This window comes from Nicotiana tabacum, chromosome 20 (genome assembly GCF_000715075.1).
Source record: "Nicotiana tabacum cultivar K326 chromosome 20, ASM71507v2, whole genome shotgun sequence".
NCBI lineage: Eukaryota > Viridiplantae > Streptophyta > Magnoliopsida > Solanales > Solanaceae > Nicotiana > Nicotiana tabacum.
Window position 1 is genome coordinate 79989355 of NC_134099.1, and position 21293 is coordinate 80010647.

Here is a 21293-nt window from a genome sequence, read left to right on the forward strand (position 1 = left end):
CTCGAGGAAGCTAATCGAAGGCCTGGCACGATCTATATTGAGGGAATCACAATTTCGAAGTCAATCAAAAAAGAGCGGAAATTCCTTAGGAACACGTGGACCAGGGCGTTAATTAAAGGATAAGGTTTGTACGAAATGGTATAGATCCGTACTAGGCCGTTATACACCTGTACCAATAGAATCCTTTAATTTTATGAGGAATGTACTATATTGGGTTTTCCTCTCCTATATAAAGGGGACCCCAATCATTTTGTAAGATATCAGATCATTCATTGCAATATAACACTCTTATTCTTCTCTTGTTTAACGTGCTCAACAATTATTCTTTAGCTTTACTGCCTTTACTTTATTGTTCATACTTTATTGGTCTTAGTTCACCTCAAGGTCCCCAGATAGACGAGCTCGAGGTCTCCTACTATCTCAACAATGTTGATTTGGTTCATTATTCATTCTTACTCAAGCTTAATATTACTTATTTAATCACTAGTATTAGAATATATCACGTATCTTTAAAACCACAAAATATCTTTAATTGTTACACACATTTTTTGAGGTAAACAGTTTGGCGCCCGCCGTGGGGATAAAGATAATAGTGATTATTTTAGTGCTAGTTTTCTAATAACACATGTTATTCTTCAGGCTAAAATATGTCTAGCACACAATATGCATCTGCCCATGACAGTGAAGGACTTGGATAAAACAATGGCATATGGCTTGGTGTACCACCCATAAACTCGAAGGGAGTGCCTAACGTGGAGCCAATTAATATCAGCTCCCACAACACTTTAAACACGGAAGCAAGCGCAGACCCCGTAAGGAATGGACACATGGGAGCCGAGGCTGGAGGCCAGGAAACATGAGGACTGGAAGAAGGAGGAGTCAGCCTCCATTTGATGTTCGAGATGCTGCAAGCTCAGCAAGTCGCCATCGCTCAGCTCCAAAGTCATAACAGAACTCCTAACACAGCCGAACCAGTAAACACCCAACACGAACTGGTGCTTGAAAGGCCCGATGAAAACGGCTCGGGGACTGATCCCACGATCATGAAAATGCTCAAAGAACTGACTAAAAGGATCGAGTCAGGAGAAAAAAAGATAGAAGACAACAACAATGTTTACATTGAAAATGGTAATAACAATTAGATTTGATTGTGTGGTTCTAAAAATATGTGATCTATTTTTATGCTAGTTGTTAGGCAATAGATGCAGAGTGAAAGATTAGGAAACAAGATAACATCTTGTAGACAATGTAATAATCAAACCGAATGGATGGAAATCCGGGCCTCGAGCTTGCGCATACAGGGTCTCGAGGTCGAGTCGGATGCCCGGTTAAGGGTAGTTGATGGAGGATTAACAGTTATTATAGATTTGATAGAGGCTCTTTATGACCAATAATGAGCAATAAATGAAGAACAATAAATAGAACACAATAAATGTAAGTAGTGAAATCAAGAGAATGTGTTAAGTTAGAGAGCAAAGAGAATGTTCTTGTATATTTAATATTGTATATCAGATGATCCTTACAAAATGACAAATGTATTTATTACAAAGATATAGGGCTGGTACAACCATTTAATGCCATGATACGGGTCTGAACTAGCCTAATAGACTTTGTCAGCTCTAGTCACGTGCCTTGGAAACTTCACATCGATCCACCGTAGCTAATGGTTTGCAAGGCCTCGAGGTCGATCATTGAGAAGTTTTGGAGTCGAAACCCTGAGCTGAGCTTTGAGACTTCTGGGGCTAGTCTTTATGAGGCACCTTAATAATCATAAAATTGGACCACTGATTTTTACCGTATACAGAAAAAAGGTGGAAACTTACAACTCTCAGGTAGACCAGATACCGGGAGCACCTCCAGTTTTGAAGGGTCTAGATGCCAAAGATTTCATACAAAAACCCTTCTCCTTGAGTGCGGCTCCGATGCCCATTCCCAAGAAGTTTCGCATACCCGATATGCCAAAATACAATGGAACAACTGACCCTAATGAACATATTACATCATACACTTGTGGAATCAAAGGGAATGACTTGAACAATGATGAAATCAAGTCGGTATTGTTAAAGATGTTTGGGGAAACATTATCAAAAGGAGCTATGATCTGGTATCACAATTTGGCTCCTTACTCCATTGATTCATTTGCTATGTTGGCGGATGCCTTTGTGAAAGCACACGCCGGGGCCATAAAGGTGGCCACAAGAAAATCGGACGTATTCAAGATAAAAAAAGGGATAACGAAATTATAAGGGAGTTCGTGTCTCGATTTCAGATGGAAAGAATGGAATTATCCCCAATCTCCGATGATTGGGAGGTTCAGGACTTTATGCAAGGTTTGAATGAAAGAAGCTCAATAGCATCTCGACAACTAAAGCAGAATTTGATCGAGTACCCAGCTGTGACATGGTCATATGTGCACAATCGATATCAGTTAAAAATCAGGGTCGAGGATGACCAGTTGGGAGCCCTCTAGGGCTCAGTTCACCAAAACATGTTCGTAGCCAAGCCCCCAAGGGACGCAGACCAGGGATCAAGATTCAACAAGGAAGGGTATCAACCATATGATCTAAGAAACAATGGCCCAAACCACAATACCTCTCGGGGCAAATGAAGAAGTGACCAAGGTTCAGGTTCTTGGGGGCTCATGAGCAAGAATGGGTTCGATAAGCACATCTACCCTGCCAAAGCCCCCCGATTATTAGAATACAATTTTAGCATAGATGCATCAGGGATCATCTCGGCTATTGGGAGAATCAAAGATACTAAGTGGCCCAGGCCAATACAGACCGATCCCTCCCAAAGGAACCCGAACATGATGTGCAAGTATCATGGCACACATGGGCACAAAACGGAGGACTGGAGACAACTAAGGGAGGAAGTGTCTAGGTTATTCAATGAGGGCTACCTTCGAGAATTCCTAAGTGATCGGGCTAAGAATCACTTTAATGAGAGGGATGCAGGCAGGAAGAGTGAACCAGAAGAACCTCAACATGTCATTTACATGATCATCGTCGGAGTCGACGTCCCGTAGGGACCAATATTTAAATGCACCAAAGTATCCATCACAAAGGAAAAACGGACTCAAGATTACTTGCTTGAGGACACCCTAACATTCAGCGAGGAAGACATCGAGGCTTTATCTCAACCTCACAACAATGCACTGGTTATTTCTATCCTTTTAAATAAAGTTCAAGTTAAACGTGTTCTTGTGGATCCAGGTAGTTCGACAAATATAATAAGGTCCAGGCTCGTGGAGCAGCTCGAGCTGCTCGATCGAATCATACCAGCATCTCGGGTCTTGAATGGCTTTAACATGGCAAGTGAAACAACGAAGGAAAAAATCATCCTCCCACTCAACGTGGCTGAAACCATACAATACACAAATTTCATGTCATCAAAGATGACATGAGATACAATGCTTTGCTCGGAAGGCCATGGATCCATAGTATGAGGGCGGTACCATCGACCCTCCACCAAATGATGAAGTTCCCTACGAAGGATGGCTTGAAGACAGTATATGGAGAGCAGCATGCGGCCAAGGAAATGTTTGTAGTGCACGACTCAACACCGATGTTGACTTTATCCATATCGGAGAAGTCAAAGGACGAACATGTGACCAAATAGAAATCACAACTCGTGCCCTTGGTTGAGCCTGGGGGACAAATATCCGATGATCAGGTGGCTGAGAACGAAGAAGAAGATTTCTTCACCTTTCGAACTTTCGTTGCACCCGAAGAATCAGATGCAATGAAATCCACGATCGAAGAACTCGAACATGTCATATTGATCGAGCATCTTCTGGAACAAAAGGTATACATGGGGATGGGGTTAACCCCCAAACTCAGGAAAAAACTCATTCAATTTCTCATCGATAATATTGATTGCTTTGCTTGGTCCCATTTAGATATGACAAGGATTCCACCGGAGATAACTACCCATCGACTAAGTGTCGATCCTAGGTTTAAACTGGTGAAGCAGAAGAGTAGACCTCAATCGGAGGTAAAACATGCATTCATCAAGGGAAGAGGTAGCCAAACTTCTCAAAATAGGATCCATTAGGGAAGTAAAATATCCTGAATGGCTAGCTAACGTAGTGGTAGTCCCTAAAGAGGAATAAACTTAGAACGTGTATAGATTACAAAGACCTTAACAAAGCATGACCTAAAGATTCTTTCTCATTGCCCAACATCGATCGTTTGATCGATGCTATGGATGGCCACGCGATTCTTACCTTTCTCGATGCCTACTCCGGGTATAATCAGATTCAAATGAACTCGGAGGACTGGGAAAAGACTTCGTTCATCACGATGTTTGGTACATGCTGCTATAATGTAATGCCTTTGGGGCTAAAGAATGCAGCGACCATATATCAATGTTTAGTTAATACGATGTTCGAGCATCAAATAGGAAAATCCATGGAAGTTTATATTGATGATATGCTAGTTAAATCCCTGCACGCAGAGGATCATTTGACCCATTTGCAGGTAACATTCGACATACTTAGAAAGTATAACATGAAGCTCAACCCCGAAAAATGCACTTTTGGAGTCGGATCGGACAAGTTCTTGGGCTTCATTGTATCAAACATGGGCATCAAAATCAATCCTGATAAAATCAAAGCCATTGAGGAAATCACTGTGGTGAACAATGTGAAAGTCGTGCAACGGCTGACCGGACGGATAGCTGCCCTGGGTCGATTCATCTCGAGATCATCAGATCGGAACCATCATTTCTCCTCCCTACTTAAAAAGAAGAACAACTTTGCATGGACCTCGAAGTGCCAGAAAGCCCTGGAAGAATTAAAACGGTATCTCTCGAGCCCTCTTTTTTCCATTCTCCGAAGGATGGTGAACCACTCTACTTGTATATGTCCGCGTCAGAGGTAGTGGTAAGTGGCGTATTGGTTCGAGAAGAGCAAGGTATGCAATTTCTTGTTTATTATATAAGTCGGACCCTAGGGGATGCTGAAACTAGGTATCTACATTTGGAAATTTTTTCTCTTGCATTAATAAGCACATATAGGGAATTAAAACCATATTTTCAATGTCATCCTATATGTGTACTAACTACATATCCACTTCGAAATGTCTTGCATAAGCCCGAATTATCGGGTAGATTGGCCAAGTGGGCCATCGAACTTGGAGGATATGATATCGAATATCAACCTCGGACAACCATCAAGTCTCAAATTTTAGCAAACTTCATGGCCGACTTCACACCTGCCTTCATACCTGAAGTAGAAAGGGAACTTTTGCTAAAAACGGGTACATCGACGGGGGTTTGGACCCTCTTCACAGACAGTGCCTCAAATGTGAAAGGATCTGGGCTCGACATCATTTTGAAATATCCTACGGGCAATGATTTTAGGCAATCTATCAAAACTTCTAAATTGACTAACAATGAGGCCTAGTATGAAGCTATGATCGCAGGTCTTAAACTAGCCAATGGCCTTGGAGCAGCGGTTATCGAGGCAAAGTGTGATTCCATTTTTGTGGTAAACCATGTAAATGGAAGCTTCAAGGTTAGAGACGATCGAATGCAGAGGTACTTGGACAAACTTCAAATAACGCTGCACCACTTCAAGGAATAGACAATGGATCATGTACCTCGAGAACAGAATAGTGAGGCCGACGCACTAGCAAACTTAGGATCGTCAGTCGAAGAAGACAATATCGTCCTGGGGGCTGCCATCCAGCTGTAAAAGTCAGTGGTCGAAGAAGGCCATGCAGAGATTAACTCAAAAAGCTTAGCGTGGGATTGGAGGAACAAGTACATCGATTATTTAAAGCATGGGAAGCTCCCCTCGGACCCAAAGGAGTCAAGAACACTCCGAGCCAAAGCGGCTCGACTCTCGCTCGATGAAAATGGAACGTTATATAGAAGAACCTTTGATGAACCACTGGCAGTATGCTTAGGACCCGGGGATACAGATTATGTACTACAGGAAATACACAAAGGCTCATGTGGGAACCATTCTGGTGCAGACTCTCTAGTTCGTAAGGTGATCAGAGCGGGACATTATTGGGACAACATGGAAAAAAATACCAAGGAGTTCGTTCGGAAGTGTGATAAATGCTAGAGATTTGCACCAATAATTCATCAACCTTGTGAACAACTCCACTCGGTCCTATCCCCATGGCGATTCACGAAATAGGGATGGACATCGTCGGTCCCCTACTAACGGCGTCAGGAAAAGCTAGTTTCATTTTGTTTATGACTAACTATTCTCAAAATGGGTTGAAGCACAAGTTTTCGAGAAGGTAAGAGAAAAAGAAGTCATCGATTTCATATGGGACCACATTATATGTTAGTTCAGGATACCCGCCAAAATAACATGTGACAATGGAAAATAGTTCATCGATAACAAAGTGACAAAATTCCTCGAGGACCATTAAATCAAAAGGATCCTATCGGCACCTTACCACCCAAGTGCAAATGGGCAGGCCGAGTCCACCAACAAAACCATTATTCAAAACCTGAAGAAAAGACTAGATGATGTAAATGGGAAATGGAGAGAGGTGTTGCCCGAGGTATTATGGGCATACCGAACAACATCAAAGTCAAGTACGGGGGAGACCATATTTTATTTGGTATACGGATCCAAAACTTTAATCACAGTCGAATTCAAGGAGCCTGCACAAGGTTTCAGCATGCCACCGAAGGCTCAAAACACGAAGCAATGACCACTTCTCTCGAACTACTAGATGAAAAATGTGAGACTGCATTAGTATGAATGGCTGCGCAAAAACAAAAATTCGAAAGGTATTACAACAGAAGGACAAACCTTCGATATCTCAAAGTCGGGGACTTAGTACTGAGGAAAGTCACTCTTAACATACGAGACCCAAACCAAAGGAAGCTAGGTCCAAATTAGGAAGGACCGTACCGTGTTGTCGGAGTCATAGGGAAAGGATCCTACAAACTCAGCCCTTCGCCAAATCACGCCACTTACGCTTGTCATAAGAGGATGTGGCAGCTAGCTTCCTAACCTAATCCTCAAGGTCGGGCACCGCCAAGGGCGCCCAAGCGTCGGCTGCCAAAAGAAAGATGAGTAAGCTATGAAAAATGAAAAAACAAGAATAGATACAAAGGAAAATTCGGACTCCACTTACGGTTGATATTCCACCTCTCCGGGAACAACATTTTTTCCTAGGGGATGATGTCCGAAGTCCTGACTCTAACAAATCAGGTCATCCAACCTCGATCTTTGGTTTCATCGGTACTAGCAAAGAAGGACTTCGTGGTTTGACGCTGTAGCTTGATGAGCCCTTAGAATAACTAGGGCCGATACAACCGAACTAGGTGGCTGAGGGTGAATTCTAAACCTTTGGCCTTCTCAGAGAAGTACCGCAACATTATAACGATATGCTAGAAGGAAGGGTGGATTTGGCCGAGGTGACTTTGTATGTCTTTCAAAAGTTTATCACCACCGGATCGAGGGGGCCTAGTGTGAAGGGTTAAGTGTAAACACTCGAAACCCCCTCCTTGTGTGTAGTTAAGTTTTCATCGGGCTTCGGGATCTGAATCTTGACCTTGTCCCCCTATCGACAATCCCTCATTACATCGTTGATGAGGTGCTCCATTATTAGGCTAATGTACCAGGATACGTTCTCACATCGGCTTTCGACATTGGGAAGATTCTTGATGCTAAAGTCCTTCTTGATGATACAATCACCAGGGGTGATCTCTTCAAGTGTCGACGGCGCCACTGGTTTGGTTGGCCGGGAGGCAAAGGAAGATAATGTTGTATCTTTTTAGGGACCATCTTGGAAGTGTTGGACATGGTTGTAAGATAAGGAATATGGGTGAACAGGGATGTTGTGTTTTTGGCTAGAGCTTGGTATTTAACGACATTTAAAGAGGCGGAGGAAACAAGTGATTAAAGAAAGAGGTGAGGATTGGTAGAAATTGAATAAAGGTAAAGTTATTTACTAAAGGAAGATGCCCCTTCTTATAGAGGGGCATCGACAGTTCGGAGGCATTAATGGCCAACCAGCACTGATGTGCATTTAATATTTTTGGGGAAGTGGGCCGATGGGACGTTTTGGTCACTTCGAACGTTGGCTTCACAAGAATGATGTCATCACTAGAGGTTTGATGAAATCGAGGTCAAAATTGTTTCATATTATTCAATTCTAATTAATGCGGGGACTATCTGTATGCGGTCAAAATCGAGGAGCATAATGCTTTGAAGTCTTAAAACAGGCTATAGGTCCAAGCCTAGGAGACTCGAAATGAAGATCGGATCCGACTAAGGGACACCCTCCTCGAGGAAGAAAATCGAAGGCCTGTCACGATCTATATCGAGGGCATCACAATCTTGAAGTCAATCAGGAAAGTGCAGGAATTCCTCAGGAACACGTGGACCAGGGCATTAATTAAAGGATAAGGTTTGTACAAAATGGTACATATCCGTACTAGGCCGTTATACACCTGTACCAATAGAATACTTTACTTTTATTAGAAATATACTATATTGGGGTTTTCCTCTCCTATATAAAGGGGACCCCAATCATTTTATAAGAGATCAGATCATTCATCGCAATAGAACATTCGTATTCTTCTCTTGTTTAACGTGCTCAGAAATTATTCTTCAGCTTTACTGTCTTTACTTTATTGTTCATACTTTATTGGTCTTAGCTTACCTCGAGGTCCTCGGATAGACGAGCTCGAGGCCCCCTACTTTCTCAACAATGTTGATTTGGTTCATTATTCATTCTTACTCAAGCTTAATATTACTTATTTAATCACTAGTATTAGAATATATCACGTATCTTTAAAACCACAAAATATCTTTAATTGTTACTCACATTTTTTGAGGTAAACAATTTATAAAGCCCAAATGATGACTACTCATTTACATAACCATGTGGCATGTGTAGAGGAATTGGTGGCCTACAAGGATTGTTATGTATAACTAAGCGGAAAGTACATAAATTTTTCCAAAAAGCTTACAGATGAAGACTTCTAATTGATCACAAAGAAACATGAGTTCATTTAAGCAAAGTGATGGATTTTGGGCAAACTTTTCATACAAAGTTACACTGCATAAAAGCAACGAGATTTGCAATTCTAAGAGGGCACGATACAATCTTTCTCAAGAACATCGTACGGATTTTTCCCTACTTCGATCCACCGTTACGTGTTGTCAAAATTGACATATGTTGGAAGGATTGTCAAGAGAATCGGCTCAGGTATGTTAAGGCTATCCCTTTTATCTTTTGGCATGATCTATACAACATAAACAAAACGAGCAAATGCACAATTTCTATAAATGACTCTATTCATAGAAATACTAGAGATGCTTATGTTCTTGATTCCCCATGTGTCATATTATTCTATCATCTGTTCATAGGTCTCAGAAAATACGTAAGTTGATCAAGTTTATTTCCTGATATTAATCAAAGGCATAATGGTCTTATGACACTCGGAAAGATTTTATTGACGTACTTCTTAGGCATTGTATTCATTTATACATGTTAATTGACCCATGACCAGATGGAGTTATATATATATATATATATATATATATATATATATATATATATGTGTGTGTGTGTGTGTGTGTGTGTGTGTGTGTGTGTATGTATATGGGATATGGGAAAAGGTTACGGCGTTATATACGCACCACCACCTGATCAGTTGGTATACATTGATGATTTTGCCCACAGTGGCCGAAGATGATATGATGGGATGCCCTTAGAGGCTTGATTATATTATGAACAATATACCCATGCATGGTATGAAAGTTATACGTTTATGCATGACATTATAAAAATGAAATGATTCACCGAGCTATGCAAATGTACATGTCAGTCTTTTACTCCATGTTTCTCTCAGATCTATTATTTACTGATTTTCATTCCTTACATACTCGGTACATTATTTGTATTGACATCCCTTTTTCTTGGGGATGCTGCGTTTCATGCCCGCAGGTCCCGATAGACAGGCTAAGAGCCCTCCAAGTAGGCTATCAGCTAAGTGGAAGATGTTGGTGCGCTCCATTTGCTTCGGAGTTGCTTGCTTGGTTAGTATGATATAGATGTATATTGTTTGGCATGGAGGGACTCTGTCCCGACCTTTATGAAAATTATGTATTCTTAGAGGCTTTTAGACAGATGTCATGTACGTAGAAGATTGTATGGCCTTGTCGGCCTATGTTCAGTGTACGAGTGGTCATTTTGGCCTTATAGGCCCGTATGTCTTATGTATAAGTTTGTATTCCCCCATGCTTTACTTTGGTTCATTTAATTATGATAGAATGATATGAAAGATATGTTACGTTGGTACTCGGTTGAGTAAGGTATCGGGTGCCCATCGTAGCCCATTGGTTTGGGTCGTGGCAAAAGTGGTATCAGAGCAGTTCTGTCCTAGGGAATCTACAAGCAATGTCTAGTACAATCTTGTTTATGGGTGTGTCATGCACCACACTTATAAGCAGGATGCTACAGGGCATTTAGAACTATCACTCTTTCTTCTTACTCTAGATCGTGTGGTAGAGCTCAGTCATAGAAATTCAAATTCCTAAATTCTATTATATTCGTAATACAATGATACCAACATCCAGAAAGACGGTTGGTAAGAGAATGAATGTGGCTATGGAAGAGTTAAGTTAGAGGACTCGATTTTGCATAATGCTTATGATGAGTAAATGTAAGATCTTCAGTAGATCATGTGTGTACTAAGACGTGGAAGCCTTTTGATAAGGAGCCTTAAGGCAAGAATATCTATCCACCCTATGGTAAAAGGCAACGAGAGATTCAGAAGGTAAATACAAGTTTCAACAAATAAAAGAAGCAAGGTAAAGAAGGGTATGAAGTACCAAATTAGTAGAGATGAACATTATCTACAATTTAGGAAGAGAGATATAAGTATTTTGAGTTACCTTCATCAATAATAGAGGTATGTACAATTGGACGCGCCCATCTCAGTTATGCCCTATGGGGGATAACAGGTGTAGTTTGAGAAAAGGATGGAACATCAGGATCCGACTGGGGTTAGAGTAACCCAAAATGGTAAATGGATTGGTTGTGTTAGTTGACATTTTCGAAGGATATCACAAAAGATCTAATAGAACTTCTTGTAAGACACCCAGATGTTGTACTCTAGAATATTACAATTATATATGAATACTAGCATGATAAAAAAAATCAGAAGATAGGCACTGAAATCCTGAAAGGGATAAATATTACCGTAGTATGACTCTCGTCACTATTAAAGCGAGGACGTTGAGTAACCCGAAGAGCCGATGAATGAATCAAGGAGAGCTAAAAGATAAAAAATGACATGTTGAAGTTTTCACAAGAAAGGGATACACAAACATATTAGCAGAGTAATGAGAAGAGAGATAAGGAAGAATTATAAGTGAGATGTGATACATGGATGACAATGGTAGAGTGTTACAGAACCTATAGTCAAATGAAGAAAGAGACAAAAGGTGATGGGCCTTAAGACAAATACAGTCATATCCTCATTTCGAGAAATAAGTTCGCAACTCTAACGTGTTTAACAGAAGGAAAAGTTAGACCCCAGAATACTGAAAATAAGTATGGATTGGTGAACAGATAAACTAAACATGAATTAGGGACTAAATGCTTTGATAATGGCTGGTATCATGAGAATTTCAGATTTCGTTCCGGCAATAATAGAAAGGACAACAAAAGAAGATTCATGAAAAATTTAGAGAATGGTCACTCAGGAAGACGCTTCCCTAAAGAAAGCAATGTGAGCAAAGTTAAACTTAAGAGACTGTATGTGCCAGTTATAGTAATTGTCACCTTCATGAGTAAGGAATTTCGTTATCCTTGGTATAGAAGGATTACCGCAAGGCGAGTAAGGTTCATCGATGATGTGAAAAGATTCCAAAGATGAAGAGGTAAATCATCTATACGTAGATTATCATAACACTAAATCTTAGTACTCCCCTAAACGGGGAAATATGGAGTGATGTGGCATGAAGTCAGAATTAAGTGGTTCTAGTAATTATGGAATGGTAAAGGAAGAATGCGATAAAAATGAGAAAGGGATGAGATTGCACTTATTCAAGTCATACAAATATACTATGATTCCAGAACATTATGCAAGCACAACATCAAGGAAAGTAAGTAAGGGTTCCTGCCTGGGTGTTATTGATAAATAAGGAGCCAGTACGAGAGGTAAGTTAAGACAAAAGAAATAACCCAGAAAGATTACACGGAATATTGATATGAGAGTGGGCCAACAAGTGGTTAGTAGTTGATTCAGGAAGATCCTAATTATGGCTAGATAAGAGGATTTAGACAAATCAATAGATCGTGCATGATAAATAGAGTGAACCCCAACATGGGGTATTCAGCCTTGCAGTTATGACATTATAATACTTGAGATATATTCATATGGGGAAGTTATAAAGGTACCGTACGAGTGCTATGGAAATAAAAGAGAGTTCCACTAGGAAGACAGTCAAAATATGAGTTCAGAAGAAACCCCATAATAAACAAGGCATGGAGGTAAATAACTACGGACAAGTATAGGCAAGGAAGGACATTGGGAGGTCCATCGAGTATACAATGTAATAAACTCACAGCTTTACAAGAGTCATAGGGTCCTCCCTAAGTAATACAATGGAATACTAACTGAGGAAATAAGGAAGAAGGCTTTAACCTAAACATAGTAACTCGAAGGAGAAATGGTCATGTAAAAGCAGTCTCACAACAAAAATTGTACGCACTCCAAAAGAAAGAAGTACCTACCATGGCTAATGAACGGGGAGAAAGATCGAAGGTAATATTCGAGACCATATGAGTTGTACAAAAATTCTGGCATGGGTGGGAACTAAGATAAGCTAAGTAGGCATGCAACAAGCGGTAGAACGACCAGAAGAAATAACAACTTCGTTTAAAGAAAGCTGAGAAGGAACAAAAGGGATTATTCTATCAATGATCCAGAGGTAGTCACGCTATGAACACACTTAAGATTTCGGAATATTATCCATGCATCATATATGTTGACAATCATACTGCCGTAGAAGATTCCGGTATAAGTTAAAAAGAAAGAATTGAGTCCAGATCATAGACAAAGGATTGAATTATTAGAAGATTATATCATAAATATTAACTAACACCCATAAAAGGCTAAGATAATTGCCAATACTATGAGCCATAGATCGAACTATTGGTTAAGCCTACATAAAGGCTGATCAGAAGGAAGAGGAAACTAAAGAACTATATCACCCAAGTAAATCAGGGGTCTAATTATAGGACCTAGAAAATTATAGAAGTTGTGCTTGAGAACATGGTAGAATCACTCTTAATATCAGAGGTGCAAGAGAAATAATACAACAACCATAATATATAATGGCTCTACAAGGAAGCCAGTTAGAAGAAGTACCAACCTCATAAGAAGTCAGTACGAAGCTCCCACCAGATTATGTATACACTAGAGGTGCAAGTATTATAATAGAACTTCAAGTTATGGACGTGAATTACACCTAGGTGGAAGGGAGGTCATGAAAGGGATAGAATATACGATGCGAGATTTTAAGGTAAGTTAGGTAAAGGTGAATAACGTACGAGATACTCAAAGGAAGAAGATCGTGAATAGTCCATACTTCGGATAAAAGGCTAGAAGTGCGGGGATTCAGTATTTAGGAATAATAGCGGCATCGTTAGTAGCATATCTTCCAGCCTATGGTCTAGGTAATGAAAAGCCTGACTAAGAGAGTAAAGAAGAGTTAGAGATGATGTGATGTCTCGCCTGATGTTCCAAAATGACATAAGGAAATCTATGATGCAAGTAAGTTGAAAGGTTTCATGTAATATAAATAGATATGTGTAGGTCACATGATATTGTATGGTGAAGAAACAAGGTTCTAGAAGACATGAGTAAGGATAAGAACGGGCGAGTGAGAAGGTAACGAAAATGGATAAGTCCTCAGGATTAAGCCCATGAAAACAAGAAGAGCAGATGGTTTCTCTAAGTTATACAAAGCTCACTATAGGCCTGAATGAACTCAAATGAGTCTAAGACTAATAGCATTTAGAAGAGATGGAATGTTGTCCTAATAATAGAATGAGGGTGTAATTGTGATAGATAAAGGATGCCGTTTGGGCCTTCGATTGAGTAATGATCTGACAAAGAAAATAAAGGGATCTTATGAATTGGACAGGATTAAAATGCCCACGCAAGGTGAATCACATTCGGATGCTGTGAGATATGCTTATGAAATCATGGTATCGCCCAGGTGGATCAGTCTAATCATTTCAAATGTTCCTCGATGTGACGTGAGCCCAATCGGCATTGTTACATAAGACCTCAGTATCGATAAATCGAAGTAAGAGTTATGGTATAGTATGACCTACTTGGATGCAGTAAAGTCATACCGATGGATAAACGGATCTACAAAATAAGGTATAGCAATATTCATAAGTTCGATAAAGTACCGAGCGAAGAACTTCAGTATACCTACAAATGCCCAAAGGGAAATTTTATCAAGCTCTGTATATGTTCCCAAAGTGAGGCCTAGAGATTGGAGCACATACAAGGAAAAAGTCATACAGGCTGCATAACCAACGATAGCAACAATTACGAGATTGAAAGTATTCCGACCACAAGTCATAGTGTGAAAAAGAGACCTAAAGGGGGAATGCCTTAGCCTTTGGATTTATTCAAAAAATAATTGCCTAAATGGATAGAAGAGTATTAAAGTATTCACAAGAGTTATGAGTTATAAGAATGATAATTGCATCAGCCAACATTCGAGGACGAATGTTCCAAAGGTGAGAATGATGTTACACCCCATGTTTTTATACGTGAAAGTACGACATAAGTAAATTGATGAAAGTACGAAAATGAGATATTACATTCCGCATTTTCGTACATTAAAGCATTGTCGTAAATTAATCGACGTAAGTTTGGGAATGTGATTTATTTTGGGATTATAAGCATCATGCTATTTCAAACAAGTGATAAGAAAATTCATGAAGGTGAGATGGTAAGTGAATCGAAGAAAATGAGTCCTATCAAAGTTTGACAATTTGGGATAAAATACGGTCCGAGCTATAATACCTGATATTTATGGACTAGTACCATACAAGGTACCATATGACCATGATAGTGAGGTGTATAAGATGTGTTAAAAGTGAGTAATATTTTAAGTAATTTGAGAAAATTCTTAATTATATGGATAATTGGTTAATTATTGGATTAGTGGGGAATTACCAAGTTAATTAAGAAAATTGGTAATTAATATTGATTTGGATAATTCTTAAGCATGAATTCGCATCCATATAAATCCCAAATGATGACTACTCATTTACATAACATGTGGCATGTGTAGAGGAATGGGTGGCATACAAGGATTGCTATGTATAACTAAGAGGAAAGTACATAATTTGCCAAAAAGATTACGGATGAAGCTTGGCATTCAAAGACTCTCCAAAACTTCTAATTGATCACAAATAAATGTGAGTTTATTTAAGCAAAGTGATGGATTTTGGGCAAAATTTTCATACAAAGTTACACTACGTAATAACAACGGGATTTTTGATTCTAAGAGGGCACGGTACAATCTTTCTCAAGAACATCGTACGGATTTTTCCCTACTTTGATCCACCGGTACGTGTTGTCGAAATTGACACGTGTTGGAAGGATTTTCAAGAGAATCGGTTCAGGTATGTTAAGGATATATTTTCTTTCTTTTGGCATAATCTATGCGACACAAACGAAATGAGCAAATGCACAATTTCCATAAATGTCTCTATTCATAGAAATACCAGAGATGCGTATGTTCTTGATTCCCCATGTGTCATATTATTCTATCATATGTTCATGGGTCTCATAAAATACATAAGTTGATCAAGTTTATGTCATGATATTAATCAAAGGCATAATGGTCTTATGACACTCCGAAATATTTTATTGACGTACTTCTCATGCATTGTATTCATTTATACATGTACATTGACCCGATGACCATTATGTATTCTTGAAGGCTTATAGGCCCGTATGTATTCTGAAAATTATGTATTCTTAGAGGCTTGTAGACAGATGTCGTATATGTAGAAGATTGTATTGTCTTGTCGGCCTATGTTTTGAGTATGAGTGGTCATTTTGGCCTTATAGGCCCATATGTCTTATGTATAAGTTGGTATCACATATTGTATTCTACTTATCTCACGGCAGCCTTCTGACTCAGTTATCTATGATAGTATGACATGAAAAGATACAGTATATTGGTACTCGATTGAGTAAGGTACCGGGTGCTCCTCGCGACCTATCGATATGAGGGTCGTGACATTATCTCCTTTCACTTACCTAGGATGTCCATTATACACCGACATGCTTAAAATCATCCACTTCAACAACCTTAAATCCAAAATTGTGGGAAGAATCAGGGGCTAGCATGTCAAAATGCTGTCACATGGAGGAAGGGCTACTCTGATAAAGCATGTTCTCCAATATATGCCAATCCATCTGCTGTCAGCAGTCTCTCCTCCTGATACAGTAATGAAACAAATTGAGAAACTAGCAGCAAACTTCATATAGGGCATGGAAAATAACAAAAGGAAGTACCATTGGGCATCATGGCACAAGTTATGTTTCCCTGTGAATGAGGGGGGTTTGGGCTTCAAAACCATTGAAGACATTTGCAAATCAATGGAATACAAAACAATGGTGGCATTTCAGATCTACTCAATCATTGTGGAGTAGTTTTCTTAAATCCAAGTTGTTGGCCCAAGAACAGGTGAAGTTTTGAAGAATGACAAATAGAACTCAGTCATGGACTAGGTCTATCTTGTGAAGCACAATCATGATCAACATATACATGTGAGATGCACGTGAAGGAGATAAGTCCTACTGATCAAGCAGCAATATCTCTTGATCTAATCGAAAAGGCTGCATATTGGATAAGGGGAGAAAGTCTCCTTATATGAAGAGAAAACAATCTAGGATGAAGATATTGATAGAGTTTGAGATCATCATGAACTCTTCTACGATAGGAGAGCAGCAATTGAGTTCCAATCAAACTCTTATTACTAACCTATTAAATGTCCGTGTTGTTCTCTTTTACAGGTAATGCACATATGCAGAAGTTAACTAAATTGAGAGCAAAAGAGCAAGGCGATTTTGCAAGCATTTTATGTGTCATTTGAGTGTGCACTCCTGAAGCTACTTGAACGAGATAGAAGAACCAGTTCCATTGTGTCTATCTTTTATTCTAGTTCAATTGTAGTAGGTGATTTAAAATTATACATTTAAGCTTTCATAGAAGCAATTGTATTAGGTACCTAGAGTGTTCAAGTTATAGCTAAATTGAAGTTGTCGCAACAGTTGAGGTTGTGTGCTACAACGGGATTAGAGTTAATCCTTAGGTTTACAAAGAGTTTTTGTAAATGCTATTTTGGCTCATGATTTTAGTGGAAGTTTGAGAAAATCCTACTGAGCAGTAGGTCATGGTTTTTTCACCTTTTGAGCTAGGTATTTTCCACGTAAAAATCTCTGTGTTCTTTATTTTCTGTATTTATTATTCCGCAAATAGTAGTAGTTGGAACACCTAGAAGAACCAGGTTCTTCTATAGTTCAGTTAAGCGAAAATTGGGTACTACACAAATCACCCCCTCTTGTGTAGTATTGACGCTTAAAACATCAATTGGTATTAGAGCGGGTTATCCTTGAAGAGGATAACACCTTAGGAAAAGATCAAAATTAGTGCACCACCTGGGAACTGGGAAGGGCAATCCACTGCTAGGCCTCCACTCTTTAATGGTCTGTACTATTCTTGGTGAAAGAACAGGATGAGAGATCACATCATAGGAGAAGACTATGAACTCTAGGACATAGTCACAGATGGTCCTCTAGCAACTACAAAGAAGAATGCTGAAGAAGTGGATGTGCCAAAGACAAGAGCTGACTGCACTGCTGAAGATTTGAAGAAATGGGAGAAGAATGCCAAGGTCAAGTAATGGCTTGTGTGTGGACTGGTTCCAGATGAGTATAGCAGGATTCAAAGCTGTACTACTGCAAATGAAATATGGGACACTTTACAAGTGTCTCATGAAGGAACTCCTCAAGTAAAGAGATCAAGAGGAACACTGCTATATTCTCAATATGAGAATTTCAGTATCAAGGAAGGAGAATCTATCCAGAAGATGTACACAAGGTTCACAACACTAACAAATGAACTTAAATCTCTTGGGAGAATTATCCTTGAAGAAGACAAGGTTGAGAAAATCTTGACAAGGGTTTTACCAGTGACTTGGGAAAGCAAAATCACTGCTATTTAGGAATCAAAGAATATTGCTACCCTCAAGCTGGATGAACTGATTGGAAACCTTACTGCCTATGAACGGAGAAGGCAAACCATAAAAATGGATGTACCCAAGAAGGAAAGAAGTCTGGCTCTCAGAATAGTTGAAGGTTTCGATCTGGAGGATGATGAAATGGCCATGATTACAAGAGATTTCAAAAAGTACCTGATGAGAGGAAAGGGTTCTTCAAGAGGTACAACCTTCAACAAACTAAGGGTTCCTGAGAAACAGACCATCGAGGGTTGCTATAAATGTGGTAAAACGTACCATACGATCAAGAACTGTCCTTAATGGGAAATTGAGTGGAAGAAGGAACGGGCAGAATGAAGGAACATGAAGAAGGAACATGTTCAACCAAAAAGGAACAAAGGATCAACAAAGGCTATGGTTGCTGCTTGGGGACAAACATCAGATGAGGACTCAGAAGATGAAGCTGGAGAGGAACAAACACTTATGGCCATCGGAGAATTAGATGATGAACAAAAGGTAAGTATCCTTCATTTCAAAGACAAGATTAAATTCTATCTAAATAAAGGTTGTCTGAGCTATTGCTAGACTTCATTGATGAGTCCAAGATAATTAACAATGAGAAGGAAGATCTGTCTAGGGAATGTGTGATCCTAAAAGCCAAGTGCAAAAATCTAGAGTCTAGGGCTAATAAGAGTGATAGGAAAAATGATGAGTTGAAGAACTAGGTTCTTGAACTTGACACCAGTGTCCTAGAACTTAGGTCTGAGAACTTAAAACTGAAACTAGGAACCGGTAAGAAGAAAGCTGACCACACACATTTTACCCTAGAAGAAAACTTAGGAAAAACGAAGGATGAGCAGATAAAAGTCTTAAAAGAATATCTAGGGAAGGTAAAACATGAACTAGACAGAACTTGCAAATGGAACAAGGCTTCTGATGCACTTTCTTGGCTATAAGAACATCACAGTAGCAACAAAAGAGGACTTGTCTATGGAACTCAAGCACCTAAGTGGGATCCCAAAAGCAAGTACCTCACTCTCCCTGAGAACAAAATCGGCACACACTGTGGAAAGACTGGCCATTACAAAAATGAATGTAATGAAAAAGAAAAGGCCAGTCAAAAGAACAAAGCTTTTGTTTAAGAGAAAAATAGGCTGCCTGGGTGGGCTAAAAGGAATTTGATTTATCCCTTTGCCTATAGAAAGGGACCCAAACTAGTTTGGGTTCCAAAGACTAACCCTTGATTTCTTTTTGCAGGTTCAAGTGAAGGGAAATAGCCAAATATGGTACATGGATAGTGGCTGCTCAAAACATATGACTGGAAGTAAGAACCAGTTCCTTTCACTTGAGGACTTAAAGGGAGGTAACATCTCCTTTGGAAATGAGAAGAAAGGTGAGATTATTGGGGTTGGAAAGGTAGGTAGACAGACTCTCACTCCATTGAGAACGTCTACTTTATAGATGGCTTGAAATACAGCCTGATCAGTGTGTCACAACTATGTGACAGAGGTAACCTTGTAGCATTCAACTCTACTAAATGCTTTGTGATTAACCTTACCACTGACAAGATTGTTTTGCAAGGAAAAAGATTTAACAATATTTACATTGTAGATTTGTCTACTCTTTCAGAAAATGAATTCACCTGCCTAAGTGTGTTGGATAATGATCCCCTCCTATGGCACAAAAGACTTGGTCATGCTAGTCTGAATCAGCTAAACAAATTAGTCTCTAAGGACTTGGTGATAGGGTTGCCTAATATCAAGTTCAAGGAAGACAAAGTTTGTGAGGTCTGTGCATGGGGGAAACAGGTAAGATCATCCTTCAAAAGCAAGAAAATGGTAAGCACAACCAAGACGTTGGACCTGGTCCATATGGATCTCTATGGTCCAATGAGAACCATGAGCAGAGGTGGAATGAAATATGTAATGGTACTTGTTGATGATTATTCTAGATTTACCTGGGTACTATTTTTAACATCTAAAGATGAAGCATTTTACATGTTTACTGGTTTTGTTAGAAAAACTTAGAAACAACTAGGTAATCAACTTGCATCCATTAGGTCTGATCATAGAACTGAATTTGAAAATGCTAAGTTTGTTGAATTCTGTGATGAGCATGGTATAGATCATAACTTCTCTGCCCCTAGGACTCCTTAATAAAATGGAGTAGTTGAAAGAAAGAACAGGACTCTTGAAGACATGACTAGGACTATGCTTCTTTCTAGTAAACTGCCCCATAGTTTCTGAGCAGAGGCTATAGACATTGCATGATACATTATCAATAGATGCATGACTAGACCTCTTGTAGAGAAGACTCCCTATGAGTTACTTAAAGGGAGAAAACCAAATATATCCCATCTTAGGGCATTTGGATGCAAGTGCTTTGTGCACAATAATGGAAAAGACTCCCTAGGTAAGTTTGATCCCATAAGTGATGAGAGAGTATTCTTGGGATATTCTTCACATAGCAATGCATATAAAGTATTCAATTAAAGAACTTTGTGTGTCTAAGAAAGTGTGCATGTAGTGTTTGATGAAACTAACATTTTTTCTAAGAGATATGAATATGAAGATGAAGCCATTGGATTGGTAAAGGATTTGACTGAAGTCTCAGCACAAGTTAAAGTGACACCAGAAAAAGGAACATGTCCTTTCATTTAGGGCAACCTGACAGGGGGAACTGATCAAAGAGGAATTGAAACAAATTCTCTAAAAGAACATATTCATGACCCTACTCCTCAGCAATAGAACATGGGAGAAACATCTAGCAAACATCAGTTGGTTGTGAAACCTCACAAGTATCAAAGTTCTCATCCTATTGAGAACATAATCACTGATCCAACATCTGGAGTCAAAACTTGATCACAATTAAAGAATATGTGTGCTTTTGATGCTTTCTTATCTTTTATTGAACCTAAAAATGTTGTTGAGGCTTTGTAGGATGCAGATTGGATGAATGCAATGCAAGATGAACTCAATCAATTCGAGAGAAGTTAAGTTTGGCATCTAGTTCCAAAACCCAAGGACATATCATTTATTG